This window comes from Triticum aestivum, chromosome 3B (genome assembly GCF_018294505.1).
Source record: "Triticum aestivum cultivar Chinese Spring chromosome 3B, IWGSC CS RefSeq v2.1, whole genome shotgun sequence".
NCBI classification, from domain to species: domain Eukaryota; kingdom Viridiplantae; phylum Streptophyta; class Magnoliopsida; order Poales; family Poaceae; genus Triticum; species Triticum aestivum.
In genome coordinates, this window is record NC_057801.1 from 71,834,547 (window position 1) to 71,856,413 (window position 21,867).

The 21,867-nt window shown below is 45.9% G+C and overlaps 1 long non-coding RNA gene across 4 annotated transcripts in view; it reads left to right on the forward strand.

Moving 5' to 3' along the window:
* Nucleotides 1–2,614, forward strand: part of LOC123068660 (uncharacterized) — an 8,363-nt gene extending 5,749 nt beyond the window's left edge. For 3 of the 4 annotated variants that reach the window (XR_006431939.1, XR_006431940.1, XR_006431941.1), the window contains exon 10: nt 2,102–2,614. This is a non-coding gene — a long non-coding RNA (uncharacterized lncRNA). The remainder of the gene's footprint in view (nt 1–2,101) is intronic. The other variant, XR_006431942.1, reaches the window with a different exon arrangement.
* The last annotated feature ends 19,253 nt before the right edge of the window (nt 2,615–21,867 follow it).

Sequence of the window (21,867 nt, forward strand, 5' to 3'; positions counted from 1 at the left end):
AATTCAAGCCCTTAAGATTATGCTCTTAAATGCAAGCACATGACTTACTTCCAAATTTAACAAGACTGCATTCTACAATGAGCTATATAGCTGATGTTGATCATAATCAGTACGTGTACAGAGCAGTTTTAAGATTTCCTGTTTTCTTCATATTGAATACCAATTGCGCAGTATGTGTATTTGTAGCATATTGCAGACTTGCAGTGAAGTAATGCCTGCTATACATGAGATGTACATTATTTTTAGATAACTTTTCTTGAAATTAAAAATAGTAAAATGCACATGTTTCTATCAATTTATTGGTACTCGATGACTTCCTTATTCAGGTTGTGATTTGCTATACAATTTCTTACATGTTAGAAGGTACATATGAGATAAAGTAAAGTTGATTATATATGGGATATAGACTAGAAAATTATAAGGCGTCATATGCAAGTTGGCTGAAAAATCTTAGGAATGCATTGACTTTGGCCGAACACGGGGCAAGACATGAACTTGATGCCTGATAGTTATCGTCGCTGCACCTTTGCATCTGTTCTATTTTGTTGCAATATCCTGCATTGAATGAGAGCTGTTACCATGCACATGTTTGCAATGCAGGTTCCAACACTACCACAAAGCTTGGTTAAGCCATGGGTCACTTATTGATAAATGTAGTTGAAGTCTATTTTTTGCAAAATGAAATATATATTCTTGGTTTAATGATTTAGTACATATTGTTTCAAAAACAACTTACATTGATTTTTGTGCTAAGGTTGAGAAAACTAGGTAATTATCTAGCCATGTCAGTAACATAATATGCCTTGAGTATTCAAACATGGTAATACAAATTTTGCAACTTGATATTTAATTCTTGCAAGGAATATTGTTGTTTGCCTGATTAACGAGATACTTGAGTCACTTCACAAAATGTTACGTCTTTGAGGCGTTCACAGGGAAGGCTACTGGTGTTGTCATCGCTGTTGCCAGTTATAAACTAAATGATCTTTAGCATGATGGAATGTTATTAACTCTTGTGGTGAACACTAATGACCTTTAGCGTTGCATAGTGAGTATGAGATTGGGCCTCCCGTCTTTGGTAGAAAATATGTTCCAGTCTGTCTAAGTTGTAGAGGGAGCATATATTGCTTATTATTGGCATTAATTGCATTGTGCTTCCTTCTTTGGTGGAAATTCGCTTTATGTCCATTGCCTAATTTGTACAAAAAACGTAGAATGCTATTGGCATAATTACTTTTCCTCGAGAGCAGAGTTTCTGAAGTGTATGGAGACGATAAAGGTATGTGCTACCATATCCTGATCGTCAAGAGTAAATGTGTGTGTGTGGTTTTCACGCAAGTCATTGTTCTGAAGTATCTTTGCAACTTCAGATTGTGATTTTAGTGTCGCTATTTCTTACATGTTAGAGGGCACACATTATTTTTCACATTCCATCTTTGCAGAAGAGTAGTTGTTATCTGTAATCAGATAGTGTATAAGAAATGAAAGATTTGTTTGTCTTAGCATCAAAATGTTAAATATTAAAATATGCATGACATCATATTCAACACATATCCGAATTATGCCAAATTTGTTTGATCAGTGCAAAATTGCTAAGCTATTTTTTTGTTATTCCGCGCCAACACATGTGTATTTATCTAGGCGGATATATGCGGTGTGCTATTTAATGCATTGTTATTTAGTTGGCCAGTAATAAGTTCTAAAAAGCATCCTCCTACAAGAGCCAAATTTCTGTAAAATTTAGAGTGAATAAATCTTTGTTCTATATACATGTAATGCTTGTCAGCAACTTTTAGTTTCTTTTACCGAGAGTGTTAGTTTCTTTTACATTTTAGAAATGGTTGTTTGTTTATTTCTTCTCATCAGATCGGAGTTCATTGGTTTGTTTGTTCCTTTTTATCAGGCATCTACCATGGAATGTTCTATATAAGTTTTTTGTCCAAAGAGATATTTTCTCTCATGTGCTTTAATCATATGCACACATGGTTGCGCATGCAGTATTAAAACCATTCAATCAATCCTTTTTATGATGAATTTAAGAGTTTTTATCTTGAAAGTAGTCTTACAACATCTATTTTATTTTTGGACTCTTGAATTGTAGGGTCAATGCCAGTGATGCGATGCTTACATGTTCTATGATGTTTTTCCAACACACCGTCCATGGTTGCTTGACAGGAAACAGAGAAGTGTCCGGATGGGCAATCAACTCATCTGTTGATTAGATTGGGGGTGGCATGAACAAAGTAAAGGTGAAGAAAGCAAGCTTGGACGCTAGGTGGCGGCACCAACATGGGAAGTGTCTGGCATGAACCAAACATCTATGGCTTGTTGCTTTGAATCTTGCCGGTCTAGGCAAGGTTAGCTCTTGTCACGGTCCATCTGTGTATGTGTCTAAGAAATTCTTGCGTACATGTCTTTTAGTACTATTTTTCCCACGGTCCATCTGTGTATGTCATTTCCATGAGGCGGTGATTTTGATAATTTTTCTTAAACTCTTTACTTATTAGTTGCGGATATCTTCTCTAGAAATAACAAAAGTATAATATAGGCAAGAATGAGTATCAGAACTAACGCCATGGTGCTCATGTAAGTCTAGCCATGGATTAAAAAGTTTACAATGTCAAGTCATTTTTGTTTGTTGTACAGATTATAATCATTAATTCGTGTGATCCAGAAGTTCTAAAAGTTACCTTAGCCTGTATAAAGGTTAAAATTTCAATTTAATGTTTAACCTTCTAGGATGTTTACTGTAGCTGCCGAACGTTAACACTGAGCAAAATTGAGTTGTGCCAAAAATTAAGTTTTGAGTCGAGGGAAAGGGTTTAGTGTGTGAGAGAAAAGAGAGACAGGGTGAGACTCAGAGAAGGTAGGAGAGAGAATGGGAGAGAGAGAGAGAGAGAGAGAGAGAGAGAGAGAGAGAGAGAGAGAGAGAGAGAGAGAGATGGAGGGTGGTAGACACAGAGATGTGCATTGTATTCATATATGTGCAATTGAAAAGGAAAAATTGAAGCGCCCGTGGCAACGCACGGGCGTTCTACTAGTACAACTAGTTTCGTTGTGAGCGAAGAAAGGTGAAGAAAAAAATCCTTGAACTGAAACGTGATGTTAGTACGGAAATATTGAGCTACTACCTTTTCTTCGATTAAGATCACATATTTGTTGTTGTGAGAAGATCATATATTAATTTCTGCTCACCAGCTCCTCTTTCGGAGAAAAGAGGGAGAGAATATATGTGACTTTACTTGAGCACATCTCTTCTCACCTATATGACTAGAGACGTGAGCATGGTGTAAGCAAACATATAGTTAGAGATAAATTTACAACCGACCAAGCATTTTCATGGGTTGCATTGTAAGAGAAACCAAAGACCTTCTACATATGTTGGTCTACAATAAATATTGGGAATGAGCGGCGCCAGAAAATGGTCAGTTAGGATGTGGCTAACTTGCAGTGCAAATACGCCATATCAAGGAATCCATAATCAACGCTTGACATAAGCCAACATTCTTCATCGTGTTAGGTGTGATACCTTACTGACATGCTGTCGATATGGATCATCAAGCTTTTCAGTTTTCACTGGTTGCAGGTGCCATTAAGAAAGATACAGTATGTTGTTCCGTGTGTCTGTTGAGGATCCTTCTATGTTTGGCACTCGACAATTCCAATGATCACTATCAAACAGAGTGCACGCATACACAGATCCAACATCCTTTGTCTTTCATACAGTGTATCAAACTTTTCTTCTGGCCAATTTCTATGTGATCCCGATTCTTGTATGCAACAATAGTAATACCTGATCACAAACTCTGATTAAAGCAATTGATCAATATGTGTGGATTGTTTACTCCTCTCCTCTCAATCTTCAACTCTTTCATCAATCAAGAAAAAATATAAAAAAATATTCTCTCTCGTCTTGAGAGGAAAAAATATTTGAATATTTGTCCAGTAGAGACCACATACATGTTCTTCCTGTGTACATCCAAGGACGGTGATCTCATTTACGTTGTTACAAATGCACTAGGCCTACTATATCAAAGTACTCATTGCATAAGGAAGCTCCAAGAAAAATTGTTGTATGGGTTGTCCATGAGAAATGAAACCTAGCTTGTGAGTTCACCGGATACGGGCCCTCTTTGATTCAAGTAATTAACCTTCAAGGGTTTTGTGGAGAATGTTAATCCTTAAGAGAAAAAAACTTGTTTGTAGTTCAAATTATATTATGATAAGGTACATGAGATTTTTCGTCATTTCTGCTAGATCTCATAGGAAAAAATCTCACCACTCTACCATGTTGAGAAAATCATACTTTTCGCTATTCCCATGTGTCAGAATCCTGTTTAACATGAAGCAACAAGGACCACACATGACCTGTCATGGTCCCTTCTTATTTGTAGTACTAGTACATTTGATTACGCTTTTTGTAGAACTCCTAATACATTTGATTTGGGGCATGTTTTGATTCAGAGGAATAGTGCAGGATATTTGAAGAATTTGAATCCATGCGATTATTCTATGTGGATCATTTGATTCATAGAAATGGAATTCTCAGGACCTTCTTTGGATCGAAGTAATTTCACAATTTTCTTAGAGTATTTCGTTATGTAGGAACTTTTCCTATATAACCATTTGAATCATAGGATCCTAGACACTAAATGCTTATAGAATCATTTATATGTAGACTAATGTCGATTTGGATCGTAGGAATTGTCCCTAACTCCCTAAGGAATCATAACTAAACTATTTGGAGAAAAGTTTCCATCCACTTAGGACCAATTTGGTTTAGAAATTTTTTGGAAACGTGCAAAGCATGTTTCAATTATTAGCACAACTAGTTTTGGCGTGAGACGAGAAAGGTGAAGAACAACGCAAATCATTGAATTAAAAACGGTGATTGGGGTACTACTTTCTCTTCAATTAATATCACATGCAATATCTCATGTACTACTCTCATATTCATTGTTGTCAGAAGATCATATATTAGTTTGTGCTCACCTACTCTTTTTCAAAGACAAGAGGAGGAGAATACAAATGCCTCTATCTGTGCACATCTCTTCTCACTTATACTCCCTCCGTTCCAAAATAGATGACCCAATTTTGTACTAACTTTAGTACAAAGTTGGGTTATCTATTTTGGAACGGAGAGAGTATATAACTAGAGATGTTAACTAACATATAGTTTGAATTCTACAACCGACCAATAGTTTTCATGGGTTACATTGCAACTGAAATCAAATACCTTGTACATAGGTTGGTCTAGAATAATGTCTGGAATGTGCGGCACCAGAAAGTAGTCTATTTGGGTTCAAGTTCATTTTAGGGCAAGATCTTTAGCTCATGGAATCCATGATCAACTTATCACATAAGCAAAGCACACCTATCACATTATGCGTGATATCTTATTGCTTGTGAGCAGCAGGTATCACCAAGAACGACCATGCAAGCTTTTCGTCGCATCTATTATATTGTGGATCCTTCCATGTCTCAAACTCAACAGTTCCATCGAACGATATCAGACAGAGCACACATGCACACATATCTGGCATCCTTGCTTTTTCACGTGGTGTATCAAACACTCTTTGGTGCTGAATACCTAGTTTTTCTATTTTATATAGGATCCATGCATCAATACCATTATGCGCATAAATTTCATATGAGTACACACACCCTGATTATAGAAGTTGATTAGCATGGGTGGACTCTGGACTCTCTCCTCTCGATTTCAGACTCTTTCATCATTTGGCAGCCATTGCATCTGACCGTGCGTCCACACCCTTGCAGGGAATTCCCATGCGTCGCCGCTCACTAGTCCTCGACCTCACAATCTTTCTAAATGCAATTATTTGTGTTTACACATAAAATTCAGATGTTGCAAAGAGGGTCTCAGCCTATGATATGGTATTTAACTATTTGATGCATGTAGTGAGGATCTCGGTTTAATAATATGTGGTTGTGCCTAGCACCCCCTTCATCCTTTATAAGTTTAATTTGGACGTACCGCCTATATATGATCTTAAACACCCATTGATTTGGCATGAGCATGAGATATTTCACTGTGCACTTTTTCACATGATTATGTTACTTACCGCATTTTTATGCTTTGGAGAGTTAGACTTGGGGACACCATAAACCATTATCTATTTTTTAGCATAAGAATCACATTCCAATAACTTTACACATTGTTTTAGTTTTAGTTTTATTTTATTCTGAAAACTTCAAAATTATTTATCACACATTATCTTTTAATTGCCTTGTGCAACTAGCAAGAATAGCAAGGTTAACACCCTTGCTAGAACTATTGGGGACACACGTGGAGTTGTATTTGTATTGCGGAGCATTCAACTATTGCAGGGTGTAGGGCTTAGGGTTTAGTGTTGAGAAATGCAGTAATTTCAAAAAAAATCCTACGATCACGCAAGATCTATCTAGGTGATGCATAGCAACGAGAGGGGAGAGTGTGTCCACGTACCCTCGTAGACCGAAAGCGGAAGCGTTATGACAACACGGTTGATGTATTCGTACGTCTTCACGATCCAACCGATCCTAGCACCGAAGGTACGGCACCTCCGCGATCTGCACACGTTCAGCTCGGTGACGTCCCATGAACTCTAGATCCAACTGAGGTCGAGGGAGAGTTTCGTCAGCACGAATGCGTGGTGACGGTGATGATGAAGTTACCGGCGCAGGGCTTCGCCTACTATGACGATATGACCGAGGGGGCACCGCACACGGCTAAATAATCAACTTGTGTGTTCTAGGGTGCCCCCTGCCCCCGTATATAAAGGAGCTAGGGGGGATGCCGGCCGGCTCCTATAGGCGCGCCCCAAGAGGGGAGTCCTACTAGGACTACTAGTCCTATTAGGATTCCTCCAAGAGGGGAAGAGGGGGAAGGAAGGAGAGGGAGAGGGGGAAGGAAAGGGGGGCGCCGCCCTCCTCCTTGTCCTATTCGGACTCAAGGGAAGAGGACGCGCGGCCTGCCCTGGCCGCCCCTCTCTCTCTCTCCACTAAGGTCCATCGAGGCCCAATTAGTTCCCCCGGGGGTTCCGATAACCCTCCGGCACTCCAGTTTTATCCGAAACTTCTTCGGAACACTTCCGGTGTTTGAATATAGTCGTCCAATATATTAATCTTTATGTCTCGACCATTTTGAGACTCCTCGTCATGTCCATGATCACATCCGGGACTCCGAACAACCTTCGGTACATCATATCACATAAACTCATAACACCAATTGTCATCGAACGTTAAGCGTGCGGACCCTACAGGTTCGAGAACTATGTAGATATGACCGAGACACGTCTCCGGTTAATAACCAATAGCAGAACCTGGATGCTCGTACCTAGTTCAATCTCGTTACCGGCAAGTCTCTTTACTCATTTCGTAATACTTCATCCCGCAACTAACTCATTAGTCACAATGCTTGCAAGGCTTATAGTGATGAGTATTACCGAGAGGGCCCAGAGATACCTCTCTGAAACACGGAGTGACGAATCCTAATCTCGATCTATGCCAACCCAACAAACACCTTCGGAGACACCTGTAGAGCACCTTTATAATCACCCATTTACGTTGTGACGTTTGGTAGCACACAAAGTGTTCCTTCGGTATCCGGGAGTTGCATAATCTCATAGTTTGAGGAACTTGTATAAGTCATGAAGAAAGTAGTAGCAATGAAACTCATACGATCATAATGCTAAGCTAACGGATGGGTCACGTCCATCACATCATTCTCCTAATGATGTGATCCCGTTCATCAAATGACAACACATGTCTATGGTTAGGAAACATAACCATCTTTGATTAACGAGCTAGTCAAGTAGAGGCATACTAGGGACTATATGTTTTGTATATGTATTCACACATGTACTAAGTTTCCGGTTAATACAATTCTAGCATGAATAATAAACATTTATCATGAATTAAGAAAATAAATAGTAACTTTATTATTGCCTCTAGGGCATATTTCCTTCAGTCTCCCACTTGCACTAGAGTTAATAATCTAGATTACATAGTAATGATTCTAACACCCATGGAGCTTTGGTGCTGATCATGTTTTGCTCGTGGAAGAGGCTTAGTCAACGGGTCTGCAACATTCAGATCCGTGTGTGTCTTGCAAATCTCTATGTCCCCCTCCGACACTTGATGACGGATGGAATTGAAGCGTCTCTTGATGTGCTTGGTTCTCTTGTGAAATCTGGATTCCTTTGCCAAAGCATTGCACCAGTATTGTCACAAAAGATTTTCATTGGACCTGATGCACTAGGTATGACATCTAGATCGGATATGAACTCCTTCATCCAAACTCCTTCATTTGCTGCTTCCGAAGCAGCAATATACTCCGCTTCACACGTAGATCCCGCCACGACGCTCTGCTTGGAACTGCACCAACTGACAGCTCCTCCATTCAATAAAAATACGTATCTGGTTTGTGACTTATGAGTCATCTGGATCAGTGTCAAAGCTTGCAACGACGTAACCGTTTACGACGAGCTCTTTTTCACCTCCATAAACGAGAAACATATCCTTAGTCCTTTTCAGGTATTTCAAGATGTTCTTGCCCGCTGTCCAGTGCTCCACTCCGGGATTACTTTGGTACCTCCCTGTTATGCTTATAGTAAGACATACATCAGGTCTGGCACACAACATTGCATACATGATAGAACCTATGGCTGAAGCACAGGTGAGGGAGTCCTGGATTAGGGGGTGTCCGGATAGCCGAACTATCATCATCGGCCGGACTCCAAGACTATGAAGATACAAGATTGAAGACCTCGTCCCGTGTCCGGATGGGACTTTCCTTGGCGTGGAAGGCAAGCTTGGCGATACAGATATGTAGATCTCCTACCATTGTAACTGACTCTGTGTAACTCTAGCCCTCTCCGGTATATATATAAACCGGATGGCTTTAGTCCATAGGACGAACAACAATCATACATAGGCTAGCTTCTAGGCTTTAGCCTCCTTGATCTCGTGGTAGATCTACTCTTGTAACACACATCATCAATATTAATCAAGTAGGACGTAGGGTTTTACCTCCATCAATAGGGCCCGAACCTGGGTAAAACATCGTGTCCCTCGTCTCCTGTTACGATCCGCCTAGACGCACAGTTCGGGACCCCCTACCCGAGATCCGCCGGTTTTGACACCGACATTGGTGCTTTCATTGAGAGTTCCTCTGTGTCGTCACCGATAGGCTCGATGGCTCCTTCGATCATCAACAACGACGCAGTCCAGGGTGAGACCTTCCTCCCCGGACAGATCTTCGTATTCGGCGGCTTCGCACTGCGGGCCAATTCGCTTGGCCAGCTGGAGCAGATCGAAAGCTACGCCCCTGGTCATCAGGTTAGATTTGGAAGTTTGAACTTCACGACTGACATCCGCGGGGACTTGATCCTCGATGGATTCGAGCCACAGCCGAGCGTGCCGCACTGTCACGACGAGCATGATTTAGCTCTGCAGCCGGACAGTATCCTGGAGGCCGCACTCGAGCCCGCTCCGATCTTCAATTCGGAGCCGGCTGCGTAGATCGAGGACGGGTGGCTAGACACCGCGTCGGGGGCTGCAACCTCTACGGCGATAGAGCCGAACACTGATTTTGTCCCTCATGAAGCTCGTGACTCCGAGGTGCCGGACTCCTCGCCGGACTCCGCACCTCCCGCGCCCCCTCCGATCGAATCCGATTGGGCGCCGATCATGGAGTTCGCCGCGGCGGACATCTTTCAACACTCACCTTTTGGCGACATCTTGAGTTCGCTAAAGTATCTCTCGTTGTCAGGAGAGCCCTGGCCGGACTACGGTCAGGACGGTTGGGATGCGGACGACGAAGAAATTCAAAGCCCACCCACCACCCACTTGGTAGCCACTATCGACGATCTAACCGACATGCTAGACTACGACTCCGAAGACATCGACGGTATGGACGACGATGCCGGAGACGACCAAGAACCAGCGCCTACCGGGCACTGGAAAGCCACCTCATCGTATGCCATTTTTTTTTTGAAAAGGGGTGCAACCCCAGCCTCTGACATATACATGGTGGATATCCCAAAGGATGGGAATGGCGAGGGAATAGCTGAGGGTGACCCCTCCAAGAAACAGCCCAAGCGCAGGCGCCAGCGGCGCCGCTCTAAATCCCGCCACAGCAAGAATGAAGATTCCGGCATCGGAGACAATAACACCCCAGACAGTACCGAAGACAACCCACTCCAGCAAAATTCAGCACAGGAGGACGGAGACGCCAGTCCTCATGAGAGAGCGGCAGAAGAAGAGGTAGATGATTATATGCCTCCCTCCGAAGACGAGGCGAGCCTCAACGACGATGAATTCGTCGTACCTGAGGACCCCGTCGAACAAGAGCCACTACACCATGCACCAGAATTCCCTACCGATGTGTGTTGGGAAAAATCAATTATACTGACACACAGTCGGTCGGGAAAAGTTGCATTGGTCAGTTGGTCGGAAATACATACTTGTGGCGTCCAACAGTCGGTCGGAAATGCTTTTATATTTCACGTCTGCTGATCGGTCGGTAGTAAAGGACTTCCATCGAACTATCGGTCGGCAAATTTTTCCGACCAACTGCTGGTGGCTAATTGGGCCGATCAGTCGCTCACGCGGGAACGGTGAAATTGTTGGCGCCGAAATGAGCCCAGCCCATGAAAAACCCATCTCCCCTTTTCCCCTTCTCCCCCCAAATCCCTCAGATCTGGAACACAGAATCTACATCCGCCGCCGCCCACGCTCGCGCTCTCTCTCCGCCGCACACGCTGCTCCCCGCGGCCGGCCAGGTGCTCTCCAGCCGGCGAGGCCGCCGCACCCTCTCTCCCGCCCACCGCACCCTCTCTCCCGCCCACCGCATGTCCACCGCCGACCCCACTCCACACAGCCGCCGGTGGAACCCTACTCCATACTGCTGCCGCGCCTCCACCGACAGGAGCTTTCTCCGCCGCCCCCTCCGTCTCCAGGTATTCTCTCCTCCTGTCCGTTTGCCCTTCCCTTCACCTCGCTCACCACACTGCCATGCACGCACAGATGGTCTTGCCGTTGCCGTCCAAACCCTACAGGAGGTTGGCCTTTTCGTCCGCGCCCAAACTCGTCTATCTCCTGGAGGTGCCGCCGGCAAGAAGGTAATGCTCCAAGACGCATCTTCCCAGATCCAACCAGGACAGTGGGTTGATTTTAGTCCTAATGCCAGGTCTTTAGCACCTCTGGTGTTTTTTCCGAGTGAGACAACAATTTCTCTTCTGAAGATTTGTTTTTTCCTTTCACATGTGCATGCTTATGTTATGTGTGGATGCTGAAAGCTAATTTACACGTACTATGTGCTTTGAGAAGAAAACAGTGTAGTTGTTATGCATGAGCGCACCTTCAGCATAGTGGTCAATTTGGTTGACCTTGTTTGTCAAAAGAAATTTGCTTAGTGGATTGTCATAAGTGACTCACATAGTGCTGAAACTTGGAACATAGAACTTAGCTATAAATCTTAACTATGATGGTACTTTGGGGAAAATTGCACATTTAGATTGATTTTAGTGACTTATTTATTGTTCTGAACCTTGGTTTGTCACCATAGTTTAGACTTTAGACTCTTGAGTGTTGTTCTGGCTCTGAAAAGTGGGATCCTTGAGAGGCTAGTCTGTGCAATATATGAAAACGCTAATGATGTCCTGTGAGAACTTGGGATCATGTACAAGAACAATAATTATGAGTGTAGCAATGATACATTCTAAGGCTAACCTCTTGCCTCTGCACATAAATTAAGATACCAATTGAGCACGACACCTTTAGTTCCTAGTCATCATGATAAAAGTATTGAACCTGACATCTACAAAAATATATTTCCTTGCATAATCTCTTGCTTTTCCTTGATGAGCAGCAACTTATATTGAACTTTTATATTAAAGCAGTGCATGGCAAAAGAAGGCGGCCAAACCTACTAACCAGGAATACCACTAACCAGCGGGATCCGAACGATGTGTGGATTTCCAAAAAGGTATTTTCTTATAGTGTTAGATACTGTTTGATATTGATTTGATGAATGCTTGCTAAACTTAGTTATTTTCTATGAAGTTCAAATCCTGCAACACCTATTTTGTTTCCTTTGATCCACATGTGAGGCATAGAAAGGGTTCAATTTTGATTTTTGTATCAGTTTCAGAGTTGTTCTGTTCAGATTTTGAATTTTCTAGTTTTTTTGTGGACAGTGTGTGCGGCATTTAAATTCACTATTAATTATGTTGCAGCTAGCCGACAAAGGTTGGATGGATGCGCCTAGGTACAACACTCTGTATTTTAAATATGTTAGATGTTAGTACTTGCTGCAATCTTTCCCGACCGACTATGCAGGCTTTTAGCTTCATTTTACTTGAATGGTTGTGCAGACTTTTAGCTTCATTCTTAAAAAGCTATAGTTAAGTAAAGCATATGCTCTGAAATTGTTTATGAGATGAAGGGGGGAGGGACTGTTAGTTAAGAACAATTGTATATCTATAAGTCCAGCAAAGGACAAAATGTACAGTTAAACATTTGGATTTAAGCAATAGATCAACAGAGCATTTGTTCTGCAGTTTAATGACGCTATAAGATAAAGATTCTTCTAAATGGCTGAAATTAAATTTTACTTGAATGATGTGCTGAAATCAACCTCTATACACCTAGGCACCATTTTTTAACAGAATTGATATGATGCTTGCTCTGTGAATGACTATTTTGTTGCACGCTTGTCTCCGAATAAAATACAAGGGGTTAGAAATACAGGCAACACTTCATAAATCGTTCCTTATTCCTAATCTTAGGAATCATTGTGTTGTCTTCATACTTCACGGGTTTTGTGCTAGCCGTGATATGTTTTTGGCCACATGCCTTATTCAACTAGGTACATCCGCTGCTCCGAGACTACGAGAAGTTCCATGCCTCGGTGAGGCTGGTACCTATTTTTTAGGACTAGGTGTGCTATGATTCTCACTTCCTACTGATTTGTCCACTTATTCTCTGTCCTACTCCTCTCTTTTGATTTAATCCCCTGAATCTCTAATCTTTATTTGTGCAGATTCTCTTACCTATGCCTACAAGGTGTTTGATGAAAATCCAAGCAAGCTGCAAAGAATATTCATCTATGTAATATCTATGTTCCATTATCTCTGCTTAATAACTTTTTCTGAAATTTAGTTGCATTCAATGATTGCTTCCTCTCATGCCAATGCGGCAATATCTCTCATCTGAATTCTCATTTATCTTTTCCAGTTACATAGTGGCTTATGTGCTACCTGGATGTTGGAGTAGCAGTATGTGCGAAAATGCTTTTCTTTTTTAGAGCATTTGTATGCCACATCTGGTAGCGTTGGTCCTTTCTAAAGGCCAATATGAACAAGCAACTTATATATGTCAAATCGCATGGGTACTTTACTTGGTACTTTCAGGTTTTGATATTACTCTAACTAGAATTTCCTTTCAAACATTGCAATTAGCTTTTATCATAGCATTGCAAATATTGAGAAATTTGTTCATCATACCTCCCAGGTAAACTAGAAGTATTGTACTAGTCAAGCAGAACCGTGTTCCAATTGCATCCTGGGGTTTAATGCTATGCATTATACAAGTTTTTATGGTGCCATTGTATTTATGAATAAATGTAATCACAACTTTACATTTTGCAAGTTCTTTTCATTTTTGCAGGAAAATGCAAGAGGACGAGGAATCATGAAGCCAGTGGCTCGGGATCTTTTGTTTAATGGTGACTGAATCGTTGGAGATGCATTTTATCCATCATTTTGTAAACCCGCATTGTGATTGAGACAATGAACCATATGGTTCCTTTTTAATTAGTTACGTTAGTTTATGGGAAATTTGGATGGTCATTATGTTAATAATGGATGAACTATTTATATGTGAAATTAATTAGTATTTTTTTATTGTTTGGTTATGGTTCGTTATTGTTGGAGATCCATGTACTTGTTATGAAGTAACTTGATTGATATTCTGTTGGTAATGCAAATGTATGCTATGGAAGTGCTATTGGATATTGGTCGGCAAAATAAACATTGTTTGACAATCAGTTGTGGAAGTTAATGCCAAGGCAAACGAAAAGTCGGAAGGGAAAACAAACCCAGTTGGACGGGAAAACAAACACTGTCGGACGGTCGGTTGGGAAAACCACATGGTATACCCAATAGTTTGTTGGTCGGGAGTACAAACCCCGTCGGACAGTCGGTCGGGAAAGGCTTCTTGAATGCCCAACAGAGTGTTGGTCGGGAAAGGCCCATGGTAGGCCCAACAGAATGTTGGTCGGGAAAGTTACCCCGTTGCCGACAAGCAGTCGGTCGGGAAAAGTATGTCGGTCGGGAAAGGCTTTTCCCATCTGGACTTTCCCCAACAGACACTTTCGGTCGGCAATAGTCTTTTCCGACCCACAATCTGCCGGTGGAAGCCGTTTTTCCGACCAACCTAGCTGTTAGGGATGTAGTGTTGTGGTGTAGTGAGCGTTTTAAACGCAGGCTTATGGCCACGGCAAACAGCCTCAAGAAAAAGCAGCAACAGCTTAGAGCTGATCAAGATTTGCTAGCCGACAGATGGACTGAAGTCCTCGCGGCCGAAGAGCATGAGCTCGAACGCCCCTCCAAAAGCTACCCTAAACGCAAGCTGCTCCCCCGATTAGAGGAGGAAGCGTATGAACCTGCATCACCAGCAGACAATACGGCTGACCGACCACCCCGTGGTCGCGACAGAGAGGCCTCTAGGCCCTTCACCAGAACCGTACCCCGGCATCGCTCGAAAAGCACAAGGCCACAGGGGAATGCTCCGGACTTGCGGGATATATTGGAGGACAAGGCAAGACAATCAAGATCGATCTACAGATCACGTGGGCGCCCCATGACACGTGACGACAGCCGTCACGCCGGACACAGTAAGTCCGGCCGGGCCGAACATAGACAAAGCTCTCTTGAGCTCCGTCGTGATATCGCCCAGTACAGAGGCGCCGCACACCCACTATGCTTCACAGACGAAGTAATGGATCATCAAATCCCCGAAGGGTTTAAACCCGTGAATATTGAATCTTACGACGGCACAACAGACCCCGCGGTCTGGATCGAAGACTATCTCCTTCACATCCACATGGCCCGCGGTGATGATCTTCACGCCATCAAATATCTCCCACTCAAGCTTAAAGGACCAGCCCGGCATTGGCTTAACAGCTTGCCAGCAGAGTCAATTGGGAGTTGGGAAGACCTGGAAGCCGCATTCCTCGATAACTTCCAAGGCACATATGTGCGACCACCAGACGCTGACGACCTAAGCCATATAATTCAGCAGCCAGACAAATCGGCCAGACAATTCTCGACACGGTTCTTAACCATGAAAAACCAAATCGTCGACTGTCCGGATGCGGAGGCCCTCGCGGCCTTCAAACATAACATCCGCGACGAGTGGCTTGCCCGGCACCTGGGACAGGAAAAGCCGAAATCTATGGCGGCCCACACATCACTCATGACCCGTTTTTGCGCGGGTGAGGACAGCTGGCTAGCACGCAGCAACAACCTCAGCAAAAATTCTGGCAGTCCGGATATCAAGGACCGCAATGGCAGGTCGCGTCGCAACAAAAACAAACGCCGCATTAACGGCGATAATAGTGAGGATACGGCAGTCAATGCCGGATTCCGAGGCTCCAAACCCGGTCAGCGGAAAAAGCCATTCAAAAGAACTACTCCGGGTCCGTCCACTTTGGACCGAATACTCGACCACTTGTGCCAGATACACGGCACCCCCGAAAAGCCAGCCAACCACACCAACAGGTACTGTTGGATATTTAAGCAGTCAGGCAATTTAATTGCCGAAAACAATGACAAGGGGCTGCATAGCGATGACGAGGAAGAGACCCGACCGCCGAACAATAGAGGACAGAAGGGTTTCCCCCCACAGGTGCGAACGGTGAACATGATATACGCAACGCACATACCCAAAAGGGAGCGGAAGCGTGCTCTCAGGGATGTATACGCGATGGAGCCAGTTGCCCCGAAGTTTAATCCATGGTCCTCCTGCCCGATCACCTTTGACCGACGGGACCACCCCACCAGCATCCGCCACGGCGGATTCGCCGCATTGGTTTTAGACCCAATCGTTGATGGATTTCACCTCACCAGAGTCCTAATGGACGGCGGCAGCAGTCTGAACCTGCTTTATCAGGATACAGTGCGCAAAATGGGCATAGATCCTTCAAGGATCAAACCTACCAAGACGACCTTTAAAGGCGTCATACCAGGTGTAGAAGCCAATTGTACAGGCTCAGTTACACTGGAAGTGGTCTTCGGATCCCCGAATAACTTCCGAAGCGAGGAGTTAATCTTCGACATAGTTCCGTTTCGCAGCGGCTATCAGGCTCTGCTCGGACGCACCACGTTTGCAAAATTCAACGCGGTGCCACACTACGCCTACCTAAAGCTCAAGATGTCAGGCCCTCGAGGAGTCATCACGGTCAACGAAAACACTGAACGCTCTCTCCGAACGGAGGAACATACAGCGGCTCTCGCGGTAGAAGTACAGTGCAGCCTCTTAAGGCAATTCTCGAGTCCGGCCGCTAAGCGACCGGACACGGCTAAACGAGCCTGGAGCAACCTACAACAAGACCACCTGGCATGTAACGAGCACGCGTAGCAGTGCGGCCCCAACCTCAGCCCCTGCAAAATTTCAAGACAGGTCCTTCACGTACACCATTACGCTCTGGAGATACCATGGGCATGGGGAAGGGGCACGACCACGACAGGCCCAGAATGCGGCTTAACCACACTAGGGGCTCCCAAGTGTGTCGTTCTTTTTTCTTTTTCTTTTTACACAGGACTCCGTTCATCAGAGGCCCTGTCCGGCAGCAGACCTGCCGAACTCACGATGCAACAGCCAGGAAAGGAGAAAGGCTACTACGAATACTCAGGTGGTCTCCACTATGAGAACTAAAACTGTTTTATACAACATCCCGCAGCCTACCCCTGGAGGGGGGCATGTTTAATAGTCCATCCCTTGCTTATCGCACTATTTGTATCGTTCTGCATTTACAGCAGTCTTTCTTGAATAAACAATGCAACCCCTTTTTACTTTCACTTGCATTTCTTTCTTATACATATGCTCATTTATGACATGTTGCATCCGTACACTTTGGTACGGCTAAATACACCAGGGGCTTATGTTTCCCGCATCATGGTGTGATAAGTCCGAACAGTTTCACAAGTGCGGCACCCCGAACTTATAGCATTATATGCATCGGCTCCGAATCATGTTCTTGGGTCAATAGTTGGGTTTGCCCGGCTCCCATGTTTTGGTACCTTATGTTCCGTTGTATCGGCTAAGGTAGCACTGGGAGAACCACTGCGATTGCGCCCCAGTTGAGCTGGGTTAACGCCTCAGTGGAGAAAGCTAAAACTGACCGTCATGATGAGGCGAGAGCCGGTTGCTGTTCGAGAGGTTTTTTGCGAGTCCCTAAAGACTTATGCCGCTTAGAGCAAAGAGTCGGCTTTGTCCGGCCCAAGGCGTGGATAGCGCCCCGAATTCGGCCTCCCGAACACTAGGGGCTTCGCCGAAATTTAAAATTATAGAATTCTATGGCTAAGTGAGAGTGTTCAAGCATTATAAGTCCGGTTGCCTTGTTCGTTGTGTTGAGCGCCTCCCTAGATGGACCCAAAAATGGGAAAAAGAGTGCTTAAGTTTATCCCGAACACCCTAGCACTCGTGGCATGGGGGCTGAAGCCGACGACCTGCCATCTCTCAGATTTGATAAACAGCCGCACAGAAGGTAATATTTTAAATTAACAAGCGTTGCTTAGCGCATATGAACTAAGTTTTCAGCGCACAGGATAACAAAATGCGAGTCTACTCAAAAATTACATCTTTGGAGCACTCACCCGCAATAATGCGGGCACCCTTCAGGACAGTTTTATAATACATTTCGGGCGTACAATGCTCCTTGCCCTGCGGTGGCGCGTCCGTCACAAGCTTCTGGGCATCCATCTTGCCCCAGTGCACCTTTGCGCGGGCATGGGCCCGACGGGCACCTTCAATACAGGCGGAGTGCTTGATGACTTCCACCCATGGACACGCATCCACCAGCCGCCGCACCAGGCCGAAGTAGCACCCAGGCATGACCTCCTTAGGCCACAACCGAACTATGAGGCCCTTCATGGCCTGCTCGGCCACCCCGTGGAGCTCGACCAGCTGTTTCAGCTGGTCGCTAAGGGGCACCGGATGTCCGGCCTCAGCATACTGAGACCAGAAGACCTTCTCCGTCGAGCTCCCCTCCTCGGCCCTGTAGAACGCGGCAGCATCGGACACGCTGCGGGGCAGATCTGCGAACGCTCCTGGAGAGCTCCGAATTCGGGTAAGTGATAGGTAATTCACACTCACATGCTTACTTTGCATGAAAAATGTCTTACCCGCCGCTATTTTCTTCAACGCCTCGATTTCCTGGAGGGCCTTATGGGCTTCAGCCTTAGCGGCTTTGGCACGCTCAAGAGCCGTCGCAAGCTCGGACTCTCGGGTCTTCGAGTCACGCTCCAAACTCTCATGTTTTTCCATGAGAGCCTGGAGCTCTTGTTGTACCTCCGCCACCCGCGCCTCCTGCTTCTCCCGCTCGGCGTGCTCCGCGGCCGCATTGCGTTCGGACGCAGACACCGCCTCCTTCAGGGCCGCCACCTCATTCGTGGCCCCTGCTATATCCACGTTATCCTTGTTATTTTTTCTTGCAACCAAATCCTTTTCTGTAAGGTACGATTTTAATACGGTGTTACTCACCTTCCTTGTCCTCGAGCTGCTTCTTGGCATGGCCGAGCTCGTTCTCGGACCGCTCGAGGCTTTCCTTCAAAGTATTGACCTCCGCAGTCAGTGCGGCAGAGGTCAGCAGCACAGCCTGCAATCCCATATTGACATATTTTTTATGACTCCTGCTTATATCTTTTTAGATCCTCAGTCCGACTTTTCTTTCCGAACACCGAACCGAGCATCAGGGGCTACTGTCTATGCGGTACTACTTTATATATATCAAAATTCTTACCTCAAAGCCTGTTAGAAGGCTGCTGCAGGCTTCGGTCAGCCCGCTCTTGGCGGCCTGAACCTTCTGAATCACCGCACTCATAACAATGCGGTGTTCCTCTTCGATGGAGGCGCCGTTGAGCGCCTCCAGCAAGCTATCCGGCGCCTCCGGTTGGACGGAGGCTGCCGGCGTCACGGTCTTGCCCTTCTTACGAAGGGGCCGCCGCCGGACTCCGGAGCCACTATGGGATCCGAGGCCGAGTCCGGTGCAAAGTTCGGGAGGTTGTCCTGCGACACCTCCAGGTCCTCCTCCTCCCGGTGGGTCCTTTCCCGGGATCCCACCTCGGTGTAGTCCGCATCAGGGGGGGTGGAGGCGGTCGGAAAAGAATCCATATCCGACGCACCTAAGGACCCGCTCGACGAAGCGGGAAGATCATCCTTGGGTGGACTGCAGGGTTGTATGCGGCATTAGAAAGACACTACGTGGCAAAAAGAAAAATCATGAAGTTATTCGGGAGTCCGGATACTTACGATCTCGCCAGGGGCTTGGCCCTTGGGGGCCAATCCTCATCGTCGTTGCCGGCGTTGGTAGAGCAGTCCGGGGGAGGAGTCCTTCCCTTCTTGGACCCTTCGGCCTCCCCTGTAGGGGAAGCCTTCCTTTTCTTCCCTTCCCCCGCCGGGGGAGAGGCTTTCTTCTTTTCCTCCTCGCCTTGGTGGGAGGAGTCTGCATCGGAGTCATCATCCGATAACACCTGAAAACGGGAACTCTTTCGAGTACCCGTGGCCTTCTTCTTGGCCTTCTTCTCCGGCACCACATGGGGTGCCGGAGCCAGCAGCCCCGTTAAGCGGGCGTCCGCTGGGTCCTCTGGTAATGGGGCCGGACAGATAGTCTGTTTAGCCTTCTCCAGCCAGTCCTGTCAAAGGAGAGGGAGTTTAGACCCCGCATAGAGTCAAACTATGGAAAACAAGCGTTCCGTAAAGGACAAAATCACTTACCTCGTCAGCCGGATGCTGCAAACTGAATCCGCGATCTTCGGTAGCGGATGCGGGAGCCTCGGCGCCCTTGAACAGCACCTTCCAGACATCTTCGTATGTAGTGTCGAAGAGCCCGCTCAAAGTCTGGTGCTGCGCCGGATCAAACTCCCACATGTTGAAGCCCCGTCGTTGGCACAGGAGAATCCGGCGGATGAGCATGACCTGGACCACGTTGACAAGCTTGAGCTTCTTGTCCACCAGCTTCTGGATGCAGGCTTGGAGTCCGGTCAGCTCCTCCAAATCACCCCGGATCTGGTCGCTCTCTTTCCAGGAGGTGAGCCGTGTGGGGATGTCAGATCTGAATTCGGGCGCCACCGCCCATCCAGGGTCACGCGGCTCGGTGATGTAGAACCACCCCGATTGCCCCCCCTTAATGGTTTCCACGAAAGTGCCCTCTAGCCAAGTAACGTGGGACATCCTGCCCACCATGGAGCCTCCGCACTCCGCTTGGCTGCCCTTCACAACCTTCGGCTTGACACTGAAGGTCTTGAGCCACAAGCCGAAGTGGGGCTGGATGCAGAGGAAGGCCTCACACACGACGATAAACGCTGAGATGTTGAGGATGAAATTCGGGGCCAGATCGTGAAAATCCAGGCCGTAGTAGAACATGAGTCCCCGGACAAAGGGATGGAGAGGGAAGCCCAGTCCGCGGAGGAAATGGGGAAGAAATACTACCCTGTCATGGGGCCTGGGGGTGGGGATGAGCTCTCCCTCGTCGGGGAGCCGATGCGCGATATTGCTGGATAGATATCTGGCGCTGCGCAGCTTCTGGATGTGCTCCTCCGTAACGGAGGAGGCCATCCACCTGCCTCCCGCTCCGGACATAGTTGGAGAAGGTCGAGGTGAAATGTGCGGACTTGGGCGCTGGAGCTCGAAGTTCGCGGGGATGGACAAGCCAAGGAGGAAGAAGGCGCAGGTAAAAGGGTTGGATCTTTATCCCCTTATATGGGCGGACAAAAACATGTGTCCCCACCGGCCTGGTAAAACTCGCTTATCCCCCAAGCGCCGCAATTAATGGCGCGCTCCGTATTGATGGGAATCCCAGAATAAGGGGAACACAATCTCTGCTTCGACAAGACGTGCCAAGGAAACTGCTTCGCTAAACGCGCTGAGGTAGTACAATAAAAACGATTCAAGTAAAGGCTTGGTTGTGGTGTGACGTCACGCCACGAAATACATCAGCAGATTGAACTTGTGTAAATATTATTCTCTCTACGGTGGTATGTGGAATTTATTTTGCAGAGCCGGACACTATCCTGGTGTTCACAATCTTCTATAAATTATTCGGAGGAAGAACCCGCCTTGCAATGCCGAAGACAATATGTGCGCCGGACTCGTCGTCATTGAAGCCTGGTTCAGGGGCTACTGAGGGAGTCCTAGATTAGGGGGTGTCCGAATAGCCGAACTATCATCATCGGCCGGACTCCAAGACTATGAAGATACAAGATTGAAGACCTCGTCACGTGTCCGGATGGGACTTTCCTTGGCGTGGAAGGCAAGCTTGGCGATACGGATATGTAGATCTCCTATCATTGTAACCGACTCTGTGTAACCCTAGCCCTCTCCGGTGTCTATATAAACCGGACGGCTTTAGTCCATAGGACGAACAACAATCATACCATAGGCTAGCTTCTAGGGTTTAGCCTCCTTGATCTCGTGTTAGATCTACTCTTGTAACACACATCATCAATATTAATCAAGCAGGACGTAGGATTTTACCTCCATCAAGAGGGCCCGAACCTGGGTAAAACATCATGTCCCTCGTCTCCTGTTACCATCCGCCTAGACGCATAGTTCGGGACCCCCTACCCGAGATCCGCCGGTTTT